This window comes from Panthera tigris, chromosome B4 (assembly GCF_018350195.1).
Source record: "Panthera tigris isolate Pti1 chromosome B4, P.tigris_Pti1_mat1.1, whole genome shotgun sequence".
Lineage (NCBI taxonomy): Eukaryota > Metazoa > Chordata > Mammalia > Carnivora > Felidae > Panthera > Panthera tigris.
The window spans coordinates 105,285,271-105,301,742 of record NC_056666.1 but is presented as its reverse complement, the minus strand read 5'-3'; positions in this window follow the sequence as shown (position 1 = coordinate 105,301,742).

Sequence of the window (16,472 nt, the reverse complement as noted above, 5' to 3'; positions counted from 1 at the left end):
AGATGGACTTAGAATTTATAGAGCATTCCATCAAAAAATAACATTTTGTTCTGTTTTGAAACATATTTTGATTTGCTGTTTGATTTTTTACTTGGCCCATTGCTTGTGCAATAGTGTGTTGCTTAATATTTACATTTAAATATTTAATATTTACACTGTAGATTTTCCAACTTTGTTTTATTGTTGATCTTTAGTTTTGTACCATTATAGTTGGAAAGTATACTTGGTATGATTTCAGTCTTCTTAAATTTGTAATATTTGTTTTCTCTTTTTATGTGATTTAACCAGGGGATTCTTCTGTGTGTACTTGAAGACCATGTGTATTCTATTTTCCTTGGATGGAATGTTTTATATACATCTTTTAAAACCAAGTATTATTCAAGTAAGAGAAAAGAGTTCCTGTTGGAAGAAAAATAACTTTAACTGAGCGTACTCTTTTAAAATAATGCATATTAGAGGAGAGGTTCAACACACACAAATCATCCGTAATACACGGCATTAACAGAATGAAGGGTGAAATTCACATGGTCATTTTAATAGACGAAGGAAAAACAACTTGACAAAATTTAACATCTTTTCATGAAAAAACCTTCAACAAATCAGATAGAGAAGGAATGTACCTCAACATAATAAAGGCCATATATGACAAATCCATAGCTAACATCATATTGCACCTGAGATGAGTAGAAAGTAATGTATGTGCACTCTCAGCACTTGAATCAAAATCATTTTGAAGGGGTGCCTGGGTGGCTCAGTCTGTTAAGTGTCCAACTCTTGATTTTGGCTCAGGTAATGATCTCATGGTTTGTGAGATCGAGCCCACGTTGGGCTCTGCGCTGACAGTGTAGAGCCTATTTGGGATTCTCTCTCTCTCCCTTTCTCTCTGCCCCACCCCCACTCATGTTCATTCTCTCTCTCAAAATAAACAAACATTTTATAAAAAACCTTTAAAAGTAATATAGAAAATCTAGTTTCAGCAACTGGGCAAGAAAAATAAAAAGCATCCAAATCAGAAGGTAAAAATAAAATTATCTTTGGTGCAGATGGCATGATATTTTATATATAAATTTATATATATATATACATTTATATTATATATATTATAAATATATAAATATACATTCATATCATATATATTATAAATATATAAATATACATTCATATCATACATATTATAAATATATAAATATACATTCCATAAAAAAATGTTATATTAAATTAATTCAGTAAAGTTTCAGGAAACAAAATCAACATACAAAAATCAATTGCATTTCTATATACTAATAACCACCTAAAGAGAAATTAGAAAGCAATCTCATTTACAGTCACATTGAAACCAATAAGATATTTAGAAATAAATTAATGAAGGAGATTAAACATCTTTACACTGAAAACTATAAGATATTGATGAATGAAATTGAGGAAGACACAAATAAATAGAAAGATACACTGTGTTCTTGGATTAGAAGAATTCTGTTAAAATATCTATGTATACTACTTAAAGTGATATACATATTTACCACAATCCCTATCAAAATTCCAATTTTAGTTTTCACAGAAATGGAAAAAACTATCCTAAATTTGTATGCAACCAAAAATACTGAATAATCAAAGCAATCTTAAGAACAAAGCTGGAGGCCTCACACATCTATATTATGAAGTATAGAAATCAAAAAACTATGGTACTGGCATAAAAACAGGCAGATAGAGGGGCGCCTGGGTGGCTTGGTCGGTTAAGCGTCCGACTTCGGCTCAGGTCATGATCTCACAGTCCGTGAGTTCGAGCCCCGCCTCGGGCTCTGTGCTGACTGCTCAGAGCCTGGAGCCTGTTTCGGATTCTGTGTCTCCCTCTCTCTCTGCCCCTCCCCTGTTCACGCTCTGTCTCTCTCTGTCTCAAAAATAAATAAAAACGTTAAAAAAAATTAAAAAAAAAAACAGGCAGATAGACAAGAGGAACAAAATAGAGATGTCATAAATAAATCCATATATATATATATATATATATATATATATAGTTAAAGAATTTTTGAAAGGGTCAAGAACACACAAGTAAATGACAGTCTCTCAATAAATGGTGTTGCGAAAACTGGTTATTCATATGCAAAAGAATGAAATTGGACTCTTACAGCACTGACAAAAATCAACTCAAATAGATGAAAGACTTGAACATAAGACTTAAAACCATAAAATTCTTAAAATAAATCATGGGAAAATGATCCTTGACATTGTTCTTGCAAATAATTTATTGGATAAGGCAACAAAAGCTCAAATAATTAAGTCAGAGTATATCGAACTTAGCACAATGAAAGAAACAATAAAATGAAAAGGCAACATATGGAATAGGAAAAAAATATTTGCAAGTCATATCTGATATGGGGTTTAACATCCAAATTATATAAATAACTCATACAACTCAATAGCACAAAAGTAATTAATTCAATTAAAGAGTGGTCAAAGGACCTGAATAGACATTTTTCCAAAGGAAACATACAGATGGCCAAAAGGTATATGAAAAGGTACTCAACATTATTAATATCAGGGAAGTGCAAATCAAAACAGTTAGATGTCCCTTCATACCTGTTAAGTTGGCTATTCTTGAAAAGAGATGACAAGCCAAGAATATGGAGGAAGAGAATCTTTATATATGTTTGATAGTCATGTTAATTGGTATAGCCATTATGAAAAACAGTATGGAGCTTCCTCAAAATATTAAAAATAAAACTATTTTAGTATCAAGTAATCCCACTCCTATGAATATATCCAAAGGAAATGAAATAACTATTTCAGAAATATCTTTATTCCCATCTTCATTGCAGCATTATTCATAATAGCCAAGATATGGAAACAACTTTAATATCCTTCAACAGATATATGAATAAGGAAATTAGGGTATTTATACAATAAAATATTACTCCATATAAAAAAATAAAATCCTACCATTTTCAATAACATGGGTAAACCTAGAGGACATTGTGCTAAGTGAAATAAGCTAAGTGAAATAAGAGAAAGAAAATACTATATTATATCACTTACATTTAAGTCTGAAAGAAAGAAAGAAAGAAAGAAAGAAAGAAAGAAAGAAAGAACCAAATTCATAGAAATAGAATAGAATGGTGGTTTGAGGAAAAATGGGGAGATATGAGTCAAAGGTACAAACTTTCAATTAGGAAAAGAATAGCCTGCATAGCATGGTGACTACAGTTAATAATATAGTACACATGAAAGTTGCTGAAAATAAATCTTTTTTTTATGTCTATTTTTTTTTTTTTTTGAGAGAAAGAGACAGAGCCTGAGCAGGGGAGGGGCAGAGAGAGATGGAGACACAGAATCAAAAGCAGGTTCCAGCTGAGCTATCAGCACAGAGCCTGACATGGGGCTCGAACCCACAAGCCCATGTGAGATCATGACCCGAGCCAAAGTTGGATGCTTAACTGACTGAGCCTCCCAGGCACCCCAGTTGCTGAGAAAAGTCTTAAGCACTCACATAACAGAAAAAAAGTAAGATGATGGATGTGTTAATTACCTTGATCTTGGTAATCATTTCATAATGTATATCTTTACCAAATGATCACCTTGTACACTTTAAATATATAATCATACTTGTCAATTATTCCTCAATAAATTTAGAGAAAAAAGTTGAATTTATGTCAAAACCATTGCAAGAGATTGGAAAGGCAATTTATGATATTAAAGAATGCTGTTAAGGATGAAGTTATAACAGTTTGGAATATGTATATACTAAGAAAAACAAAGTCTATATTATAAAGCAAAATTGTAGAAGTAAAGGAATATTAGTAAACCTCTAGTGTGAGGAAACAATTCATTTTGTTATCCCAGAAAGTTCAGTAGGTAAATAATACCAATGAAAATAGTAATCAAATGTAAAGACAGAGTTAAAAACATAATTAATGTTTTAGGTCTATAGCTCATTGAATATATTGAAATCCACATGTAAAAAGATACTCCTTACATAGTCAAAAACCAATAAATATAACCAGAAAGTCTAATACAAAACAAAACAAAAAAAAGAAAGAAAAACTCCATAAATCCCAAAGCATATTTTCCAGATACTATTATCTGATTAAAGAAAAGGAAAACTAGAAACTATTAAAATCAAAATCTGAAAACCAAAAGACCCTACAAATCAAAATTAATAAATTCTTCCTTAAATGATTCTCTAGTAAAAAAAGCAAATCAAGCCAAAATGTTATAAAATCTATAAAATGTTTGAATAATGACATTCTATATTGAAATATATAGAATACAGCTAAAGCTGTATTAAAAAGATAATTCATAGCTATAAATTTTATGTCAATAAAAAGAGATAATAAAATAAATAAACCTATTCAAAATGTTAAAAAAACACAAATAAAGCCAAAGAAAAAAATAGAAAATGATTATTGATGATAAAAGCAGAAATTATTAATAAACCTGGAAAAAATAAACCAATAAAACTGAAAGTTAGTTTTCAAAATAACCATACAGTGAACAAACTACTAGCCAATCTGGTCATAAAAAAAGAATATAGAACAAATACATACAGTTTTAAAATATGGGATATAATATCAAAAATTAGAAAATTAGAAAAACCATAAAAATTCTTTATTAATAAAATAGATTTAAAACATAGATCAAATGAAAAAAATGGACCCTGACTGTATTTGCAATAGAACCCTAAACATAATGATTCCCACGTGAAAAATAATGTTGGTAAAATGAGATCTCCCCCCAAAGTGGTAAGCCTAGATGGTTTTACATTGGAAACATAAAATCCTTAACTAGTAGAGCATTACAAAGCTATTTAAACTTTTCTAGACCATAGGTTTAAAAAAAAATACTAATTTTATTTTTCAAAATAGGCATAGCACAGGTTCTCAAATCTGTCAAGCCCTGCATAAAAATACTACAGACCCAAATCATTTATAAATTATAATGAAACATCAATTATAAAATATTTGCAAATAGGATTTGGCAGATCATTGCAGAAATAATACATAATTTTCATGAGATTTTTGTTCCATATATAAGGACTTTTCAAAATTAAACAATTAATATAACTTATCATATTAACAAGCCTCAGGAGAAATGTAATAATATCTATAGATATTAATTAAATATAAAAATAGTCAATGTATAGGAATTTATAGACATTTTCTTAACATGACAAAATATATTTATCTCAGCTCAAAAAGCTTAATGGAGAACAACTAAAAATTTCCCCTAGCAAAGTATGGAAAAGATAAAAATGTTCTCTATCACATTAGCATTTAAAACTATACTTCAGTTACTGGCCAGAATACTTTGATACAAAAAAGAAAAGAGATAAAATTTGGAAGTAAGACTGCCTTACTATTTCCAGATGATATGATTACATAACTGTAAAACACAAACGAATCAACAAAAAATATTATATAAGAAAACAGTGGGGCGCCTGGCTGGCTCAGTCAGTTAAGCGTCAGACTTCAGCTTAGGTCACCATCCCACTCTGGTGGGTTCGAGCCCATTTCGGCTCTGTGCTGACAGCTCAGAGCCTGGAGCCTGCGTTGAATTCTCCCTCTCTCTCTCTCTGCCCCTTCCTCTCTCTCTCTCTCTCTCTCTCTCTCTCTCTCTCAAAAAATAACTAAACATTAAAATTTTTTAAAAAAAGAAAACAGAGTATGGGATAAAATATTAATATGCATACATGATTAGGTTTTAAATAAAACAGTTTGAATCATATTGAAGGATTATTTTTTGGGTCAAAATCCATAAGGAATGAGCAATTCAATTAACCACCATCAACAGCAACCAGCAAAAAGAGATAATGGAACTATAATAAAAGAAAATAAGCTATTGTAAGAGTGAAAAAAAGATATAGTATCTACAAATAAGTTTAACCAGAAATGAATTAAGTCTTTGACTAGAAACTTAAAAATACTCATGAAGGAAGACTACTCAAACAATTTATAATTTAAGGTGAGGTCAGTTTAAAAAAACACACACACACACTTTTTTTTTTTTTTTAACTAAGCAGGTTATTCTAAAGATGACATGGAAAGTAAACAAACATGAATAGACAGGAAAATTTTTTAAAGGAAGGGCAATGAGGATAATTAGCCCACTACTATTAAAATACTCTCTAAAGTTCCATAATTGAAACAAGATAGTATATTAATATACAGACTACTGGAGAATAAAACATCACAAATAAAGATATATAATATATATATATACACACATACATATACACATACATACGCAATACTTTATGAAAATGTTTGGATCTCAAATTAGGAAAAGAAAAAAAAGACATTCCATAAAAGATTTTGGGAAACTGGATAACCATCAATACAAAAATAAATTTGGAACTGTTTGTCGTATCACACATTAGAAAAAATCCAAAATAAGCCAAATATTGAGATGTCAAATTTTAACAATTGCATACAGTGCAGCTGGGAAATGAATGACCCTAATTTTCTCTTGCAAAACCAGAATGACCTTCTAATTACAGAATCTAATTTCCCAATTCTTGATCCACTGGACATATTTGAACATTTTGCAGCTGTTCATTTCTGCTTAAAACTCCAGTCTTTGGCTCCAGGGATTTCAGGGTTCAACGAAGACTTAGGCCAGACAGTTACTTGTTCAGGCTGCCAATACATAAAGAACACTAAAATGTCACCGAATATATGAAGAAAAATGAATTTCTAAGACTATCCCTGGGTATGTCATTGATTAAACTGCTTGAGACTGAGGGAAATTCTGCTTTGACTCACCCTCCAATGACAACAATGTTTTATGGAGGTAAGTTTTATCAAGTCTAAGTCTTGTTTTGCTGCAGTTTATACAAACTGAGGCAATATATTTTTCCAAAATACCTCCATATAAATGTTTAGCTTCTTTGAATAAATGAAGAACAGCCACTAATAGTGAGGTTGGAATGGACACCCAGCTATTGGCTTGTCTAGAGATGTCCACGTTTCTGTATGTCGTAGATACTAAATCTTCTGATCTCTCTGGTCCTTTAAAATCTTCTTCTCTGGTGTCCTTCATGTTTGTTAAATAGTACTGTCTTCCCCATTTGGGTTCTCCCCTTCAGAGATTTCATATACTCTCGCAACTCAAAAATCAAATATATATATGGATGACTCCAAAATCTATAAAATTATACCTTTAGTCTAGAAAACTTTTGGCTCCAGACCATTATTACCAATTTTCTATCAAATTGTTGTCTGAAGCCAGAGACAACCACACAAAGGCATCCTAATATACTATTTAAGGGCATTGGAGCCAGATTGTCTGGGTTCAAATCCAAAGTCAGTTAATTACTAGATATTCAATCTTGCACAATTTGCTCAGTTTTCCTATCAAAATAATAGCAGTACTTGGTGTGTTTGGGTGGCTCACTCAGTTGAGCACTGGACTCTTGATGTCGGCTCAGGTCATGAGCCCAGGGTCGAGGGATCTATCCCCACATCAGGCTCTGTGCTGAGCATGGAACCTACTTAAGATACTCTTCTCTCCTCTGCCCCTCTCCCCTGCTTACTCTCTCTCTAACATTAAAGGAAAAAGAAAAATAACAGCAGCACCTACTTCATATAATTTTTAGACAATTGAATTAATAACTATTTATAAACCATGCAGAGCATGTTATAGTACAGAATAAGAGTTATACAAGTGTGTTAAATGAATATATGTAATGATAAATAAGGAAAATTTACAGCGCAGATATTCCCAACAGGCCTACCAAGTTAGAGGTCTATCACCCAGGACTATGATGCCCTATCAGCATTGTCCAGAATAAGATAGTTGACAGTAAAAGAAACAACACTGTCCCTTCAAGCCAAATAAAACAAAGAGATTCCTGTCTCTTTGCTCTGTATTTTTCCCCAGAGCAGCTAGAAGCATACAAGCAGAAGACAGAAGTGAGACATATGTCCCAGAGAGACAGACTATGACCTTCCATTTGACTCTTGTTGATAGTAAGGAAATGAGAAAGCAGATCATACTTCTTTCCAAGTTCCTAGGCCCCAAACCATGCTTGCCTTGTGATGCGGAGAGGATATGAGATTGGAGTTGCAAACTAGATTTTTTAATAAAGTAAAAAGAGGTTATGGAATCTGCCCAAGACGTCATTAGAAATCTGCTACCCAGCAGGGAAGGAAAATTGACATTGCACAGTTGGGGGCATTGATTAAAGAAAATAAATTCTTTTCAAGTGTGTACTTCATAAAGCTGAGAATCTCCAATAAACCTGATATTACTATATATAGTTTATAAAGAAGCTTTGCCATAGGAGGGGCATGCTGTAGCACTCAAAAGGCTCTGCTTGGAAAAACTTCAGCAAAATTTAAAACATTTTCATCAAGAAAAAAAAAATTCAGTAAGATTTTGTAGAAATCAGGAGCCATTCAAAATAGCTTACACTGATTTTATTGACATAATGATAAAAGTTTAATATTAAAAATTACTTTTTGCCCAAAATAAATAATTTCATTAAACTCAGGAATTTCTATAAACAGATATGCCTTTCTTTATACACATACATACACATACAAAATTTGGAAAATTAAGTCATATTTTAGCAAAATAATGATTATATCCTTATTTTATATGAATTAGATTGAATAGGAGGGTAGAAATAAAAGTGATAAATAAAGGTAGGCAATAGAGTAGATAACCACCTCCACAGTCCTGTTTGAAGAATACTAAAACACCTATCGGATACAGAATTAATTTTGCCCATTCCATTTATTGACAAATTGACTTTCTCATCCTTCACTATAGCTATTAAAACACACTGGGATTACAATAATAAAGCTGGGGTGAGGGGCATATTTTCTTTTTTTTTTTAATTTCAAATAGGTAAAAAAATCAAATCAGCCTGTTAATGTATAAAACACTCAGAACTGTAACAAACACTTAGCAATCATTACATATATGTAAGCTTTTGGGTATTATTATTAATCCCTGGGATGTGATGATTTGTATATTCCCATCAAAATCCACTAGGTTAATGGTTTTGATAGTTGAGACTTTATACCTGACTGAAGACTTGTGATAAAGCATTAGAAGCTCTCAAGTTTAGGTGAATCAGGGGGTAAAGAACACAGAGAAGACAGGTAAGACAACACGAGGATAGTAACAAGTAGATCACAAATGATTATTTGCAAAAAGTACTGGGGGGAGTCACACCCAAAATGAAAGGAAGGCTCAAATCTTTCCTCACTTAAAATATTTTTCAAAATAGTTTTGCTTTTAAACTTAATTTTTATGAAAACACCAATAGAAGACACAGAAACAATATGAAAAATGGATGACATGAGGAGAATGCCATGTGATCATAGAAACAGCAATTGGAATAATGCAGCGATAAGCCAAGAAACACCAAGGGCTGTGGGCCACCACTCAGAGCTAAGAAAAGACAAAGCATTCTCCCCTAGATCTACAGAGAAAGCACGGCCTCACTGACACCTTGAGTTTGAACTTTGAGCCTGCAGAACTGTGATAGAACAAATATCTGTTGTTTTAGCCACCAAGTCTATGGCACCTTATTAAGACAACCCTAGGAACCTAATAGCAGATTCGGGTTGTGAGAATCCACCAACTGTATGAAAGTCTTTAAACATGATGGAGATGAGGGATCTCTGCTTTGTGTTAGTTTCTTTATTCTCTTTCTCATGCCTCCATACAATTCTCTCTCAATCTGAATCCATAAATACCATAGGAACGTTTACTGGAAACACCAACTTCTCCAAATTAGCTTCAGCTGGTTCCTTCAGGCATTTCAGGAATTCTGTGTATTTTCAGAGTCTCTACATAGGTCAGCATCTCAGTTGTTCCAAATCCCCTCCCACGTCTTTTTCCTCCTCCTTTCTGTCCTTCTCTTTGTTCTTATATCTACCTTTTCAGTTTTAACCTCTTCTTCCTCATTTTGGCAAATTTGAAATTTGAAATACTGCCCAGAAAACTCTTCAGGACACTTCCTCTCACAGCTGTACTTTTCCAGCAAATATGCACAGCTAGCAGAGCCCTGGTTCCCATTCCTTATCCTGTTCTATAGAAAACTTTCAACGCAGTTTCCCAAGGCCTATCTGGAAGGAAATCAACAAAAGGAGATGGCCATCATCCATTCTTATAGATAAAGGATTCTCAAATTGTGGTCCCCAGACTGGTAAAATCAGCTATACTTGAAGGCTAATCAACAATACAAATTTTCCAACCACACCCCAGGACCCACTAAAGGAGAGACTCTGGGGTACAGGCCCTGACATTTTTGTTTTAATAAGCTCTCAGGTGATTCTTTTTACAAAAAAAAAAATTTAACGTTCATTTATTATTGAGAGACAGAGAGAGACAGAGCATGAGCAGGACAGAGAGAGGAGGAGACACAGAATTTGAAGCAGGCTCCAGGCTCTGAGCTGTCAGCACAGAGCCCAAAGCAGGGCTCGAACCCACCAACTGGGATATCATGACCTGAGCTGAAATCAGGCGCCCAACCAACTGAGCCACCCAAGTGCCCCAGCTCTCAGGTGATTCTGACACATGATAAAGTTTAAAAATTACTGCTACAGATGATGCTCAATAAAGTTAACTTTCCCCTGAAAGCTAGTTAGTAGCTGAGGCAGAGGGGTGAGCTGGAAGCAGATCGACATAGTTAATTAAGAGAGAAACCATGAAAAAAACTAGAGTTGTGTACTGTAGTCCTTTCCTGGTGTTTAAGTGGCTCAGAGGTAGAAGAATAAATTGTACTTTGATCAGAATAACTAAAAGGATCATTATCAACTAGCTATGATAAAAATATATGAGTTGTAATTTATGGTTTGATTTAGTTATTTACTTATTCAGCCAACATTTGTTGAAACCTTTGAGGACAATGAAAATACTACAGTCAACAAGACAGAGACCATACTTCATAGAGTTAAATTTTAATAGATGAAAGGAAGGAAAAGATCTCCTCCAATCTCTTTGGGTGGAGAGGCTCCAGCTGAGCCTTAGAATTAAACTGACATAGTAAGAAACAGGAGAAAAGCACACAAGTTTTAGTAAATTTTCGTATATAAATGGAGGCCTTCACAGAAGAATAAAGACCTGAAGAAGTGACTCAAGCAGAAAGCTTTTATATCTTAGACAAATAAACAATAAATTGATGAAGAATTTAAAAATAAACAATTAAGAATTTATAAATAAACAATATATTGGTAAAGTCCCTAAGGGGCTGGGTTAGAGGTAGTAAATTGTTGAGAACTGAATAGGAAGGTAAGGGTTAACTTCACAATGTTAGTGTGGACAGATTTCTCAGCCTTGATTCCCCATCTCTGATGATAAGAATGTCTTCCTTCCTTGTGGTATAGGGAAGGGGTATTATCTCCTGCTCTCAGGAAAAAAAAAGGAGGTTCAGAGGGCCCTTCTTGCACCTGCTTTTTCTCAAGTAACTTTAATTCAAAATAGTATGTGAGAAGGTTCCATATTTTAGGGTGACACATTCTGAACACCTTCATAGAGAAGACAGACAATAAAAACTAAACACTATAATTCTAGGTAATGGTAAAAGCTATTAAGAAAAGAAAGTATGTGTAAGGGGTTAGGTAATGACTGGGGCTGGAGAATGAGATGACCAGGAAAGGGGAATTTTTTTTAATGTTTATTTATTTTTGACACACACACACACACACACACACAGTGCAAGCAGGGGAGGGACAGAGAGAGAAAGAGACACAGAATCCTAAGTAGGCTCCAGGCTCTGAACTGTCAGCACAGAGCCTGATTCAGGGCTTGAACTCATGGACTGTGAGATCATGATCTGGGCCAAAGATGGATGTTTAACCAACTGAGCCACCCAGGTGCCCCAGGAAAAGGGAATATTTAAACAGAAAACTGAATGAAGTTTAGGAAGAAGTCTTTAATCTGAAGATAACATTCTGTCAGAGAGAACATATAAATGCAAATTCCTTGGGGTGGACTGAGCTTGAACATTTCAAAGAATAGCAAGAAGTCCAGAGTGGCCGCAGTGGACTTAACAAACAAACAAACAAACAAATAAAATAAGTGTAGGAGATAAAGCAGAAACAATGGCCGAATTATGTAAGGCCTTGAGGGCATCTCTGGGATGTCAGATTTTATTCCAAATATTATATGAACTCATTGGAAATTTTTCAGTGTGGAGATTGACATGATTTGCTCAGCTGCTGTGTGAAAAGACTATCTGTGGGGTGAGAGTAGAAAAAAGGTAGGACCACTTAGGACTGTAGGGTAAAGTTCAAAACAAGAGAAGGTGGTAATTTGGATGAGAATGACAGCAGAAGAGATAAAAAGGAATGCTAGATTATGGACATATTTTAAAGTTCCAACTACACAATTAATGGATGGAATAGATGTGAAGTATGACAGAATAAGGATACAAGGATGACTTTTAAGATTGGAGGCTGAAAAAGTGAAGATCTGATAATGCTTTTTATTGAAATGAGGATCAGTGTGACAGCAGTAGGCTTAGAAGGGGACATTGAGATCAATTTTGCATGTTAATCTGTTTATCCAAGTATGAGTACAGAGTTGGATGTTTCATGCTTAGGTGGAGAGGAAAGACAAGCTGGTGAGAAAAATCAGGAGGAATTCATGATGTAAGAGACAGAATAGCTCTGAAGACAACACAATCCATAGGAGTGAGAGCAGGAAGAGTGCTCACAGGTAAGGAGCCAAATATGGAACTTCCTTGGTGTGATGTGAAATGTCCAGCTAGAAACTAAATGGCAGGATTTGCGGCAAACATCCATTAAAATGTGTGTTGATAGTTTAAAATAGACTCTGTTCACAAACATGTTTCTGGCTAATTGGATACATTAATAGACCCCAAATTTTCATTCCATGATCTCCTCTCAGTGAAATACAAAAATTCACAGATTTTCTCCCAATTAATCAGGATTGATAACATTTAAATACAATGACAAAATAAGGAAGGAAACTGCCTCAAAGGAAAAATAGAAGTCAAATTTTAGATACGTTTTTCTCACGTAGAAAAGGGCTAAAAGAATACTTATAGCAAATATGCTACTATTGACAACAAAGAGCACTATAAAAACAGATTCACAGCCAAATATTAATGATTGATATAACGTATTACACATTGTCAAGAGAGTTTGATAAATGTGTTCTATTGCCTGTTAGTGTGGTATGCATAAACAAATAAAATGATGTGATATATTTTCTTAAAATGTTTCTATATATTTTCTTGGCCAAGATATTAAAGTAACTTGTAACTCTATTTCTTCTATTATATCCTAAAGCTACAGAATCTATTTTTGTAAACTTGTTAATATGTACATATTAAACAACTCTAATGTTTGTATTTCAGAATATAAGTAAATATATATTTCTTCTAAGTGTTATTTGAATATTACAGTTTTAAATAGTTGACTTCTGCATCTTAGATAGGAAAATTTGATTGTAAGCATAAAGAAAAGCCCAGAAAAAATGAACTTCTAGTTAAATACGAAAGCAAAAGCTAAAGTAAAACAGTTAGGTGTCTAATTAATATGGCTTTTACCAGAAGGACTATAATATGTAAATCAGTTTTTAAAAAAACATAAAGGAAACAATTCTTTCATAAACAATACATTTTAAACAATATGTTTTGGTTACAAATTCACACTAGCAATTTTATAGCAAATGTATAACATGTGTACCACCATGAAGACAGGCATGCTGTAATCAGATTGCTTTGTGAATTTACTGTAACAAAATGATTAGATACTGGATTTAATCACACCACGTCTGGCATTTGGCATTCTAACAACTGTAGCCCAGCTGCCAGCCTTGCCACAGTGGTAGAAACTTACCAGTTCTTTGTAATACACATGTCTGGAGCTATTCCTTTGATTATTTTCAAGAGCAAGGGAGAGGGGGGTAAGAATTACACACATTGTCTACATGCAGAGACATGGCATGACTCATGTGATTGGAGGTTTTTCTTACTTTATCTTACTCCTCAATGATATCCATATGAGTTATCACTGCCATGAGATCAGGAACTGAGCATCTGGAAAGCTTTCATGACGATACTAATATATTATTCTAATGAATTCTGATGAGCATGAACTAATACAATAATCTCAAAGATTTTAAATTATGTTGTGCTAGAATATAGCTGTTATAGCCTTAGCTAGCTGCCTTTCCAAGTTCTAAGATGTTATACTATAGTATAAATATCATGATAAAGAATTTGATTTGCTGCCAAATCATATCTCATAAAATATAACAACTGAATGTATCAAATATCTGTAGAAGAGTTAATTCTTCTATGGTCAGATTTTGAAATGCCCCTGTTCTCAGTCTCACTGAAATCCCAAACTAGAGAGGTTGCATCATATATATATACATATACATATATATATATATATATATATATATATATATATATATATACATATATACATATATATATATATATATTTGACAACTAACTTCTAGCATGATGATAACATTAACAGAAAAACCAGAATGTTGCAAAGGAGAACTGACTGGAAACACATATTAAAATTCTGTTCTAAGATTTTAGAATTTGATATGACACTATATTCTGCATATAAACATTGAGGTGATAGTTTGTAATTTATTGGTGTGCCTTAGAGCAAATAATCCTAGCTGCTGTAATAACAAATCTGAAAATCTTAGTAGCAACATATAATAAGTGTATTCCTTGCTCCAATGCAGATGTTCCTGTTGGCAAGCACTTCAGGTGATTATTCAAAGAGCAGGCTTTTTACCTCTTGTGACTCAGACCTCATCCAGTATCTCCATTCATTTACTGAATAAATATTAAGAGAGTCAAATATTACATATAGATTTTTGGAAGCTGAACCTTGAAGTGACATTTATTAATCACCCTTGTCCACATTCCATGTAAAACCGTAAGGAGAATGGAAAATACAGTCTCCTTGTGTGCCTAAGAGTAAAAGGTAAACACACAGATTCTGTGTCACATTTTGCTTGATTGAAAGGTGAGGAACTGCAATGTGAATCTGGGCAGAAGCACAGAGGTGACTACAAAAACTTAATGATGTGGGTCTGTATGAAAAAGTCAAAGTTTAAAATTGCATCTTGGGGTGCCTGGGTGGCTCAGTTGGTTAAGCATTTGACTTCGGCTCAGGTCATGATCTCCGAGTTTGTGAATTTCAGCCCCGCATTGGGCTCTCTGCTGTCAGCTCAGAGTTTGCTTTGAATCCTCTGTCTCCCTCTCTCTTTGTCCTTCCCCAACTTGCGTGCGCGCATGTGTGTGCACACACTCTGTCTCTCAAAAATAAATAAAAGCATTTTTAAAAATTGCATTTTAAAATGCAGTTGTACTTATGGAGAAAGAGTAGATGTAATTTTTTTCAAGTATATCAATATTAAATTAATCTTTGTAAGTACGAATTACATTAACTAAGTATTTTTGCCAATGGGATAAATGAGATCAATACATTGAACTGGTTGAAGAGATCCAAGTTCTTTAGTTTTATGCACCATTGAAGTCAACTTCTAAGAAAACATTCAGTGTTTTGTGTTTTTTTGAAATTATTTTTTTTAATTAAATTTAGTATGGGCCTCTGTAGAGATATAGCTCCATGTTATGCCTGCACAAAAGGAGTATTTTTTTTTAAATCCTACTTTCCAAAATATTAAACATCTCTCTTATACTTTCTTCATAGATCATGTTTTAAATCTTTGTTGGATTAAATCAAAACTATGCAAATTAAAAGATTAGCCATATTGTTTGGCAAGGTGCACAAACAGAAACCATAAATAGATATATTCAGTATTTCAAGTTAAATATCACATAAAAGCAGCTGCTTACACATAATGTTGTGCAATACTCTACACATTTAATGATATATATTGTTAACTGGGATTTATAGTTTAGATTTATGCATTTAAATGTGCCTCAAAGTCTTTTATTTTTAAATCGTCTTTTTTTTTCAGCAAATGAGTGTTTTTTTAATTGGCACATTCTAATATCCTCAACGTTCATTTCAGTTATAGACCTGTTATTCTGACAGATGTTTCCAAAGGAAATGTTTGTTTCAATATTAGCAGAGAAACATCTGCTGCTGGAATGAGAGAGATTGGCCATTTTATTTCTCCACATCTTACATAGGCCAGTCGCTCATCATCAAAACCATGTACCATCCATCTTGGACAAACATATTGATATTATTGGAATGGCAACAATTTCCTCAACATTAGGAATGGCAACAATTCCAGTTGTGTTTTGCTGAGATACATGAAAATATTTTTGCAATTCAATACTCTTTATTTGCCTATAACCATACAACCCAAAACTAATAAAGCTGAGATAGACTTACAACTCAGGTAAAAATTATTATAAATATAGTATTGGAAAAAAACCCCTACCATTTAAAAGGCAATCAACCGTTTTACTTATCCATCTGAAAGTAACTTCAGACTTGGAGGATATTTTTCTCATTATAAATTAAAGGTCAGAAATATATCTGGTG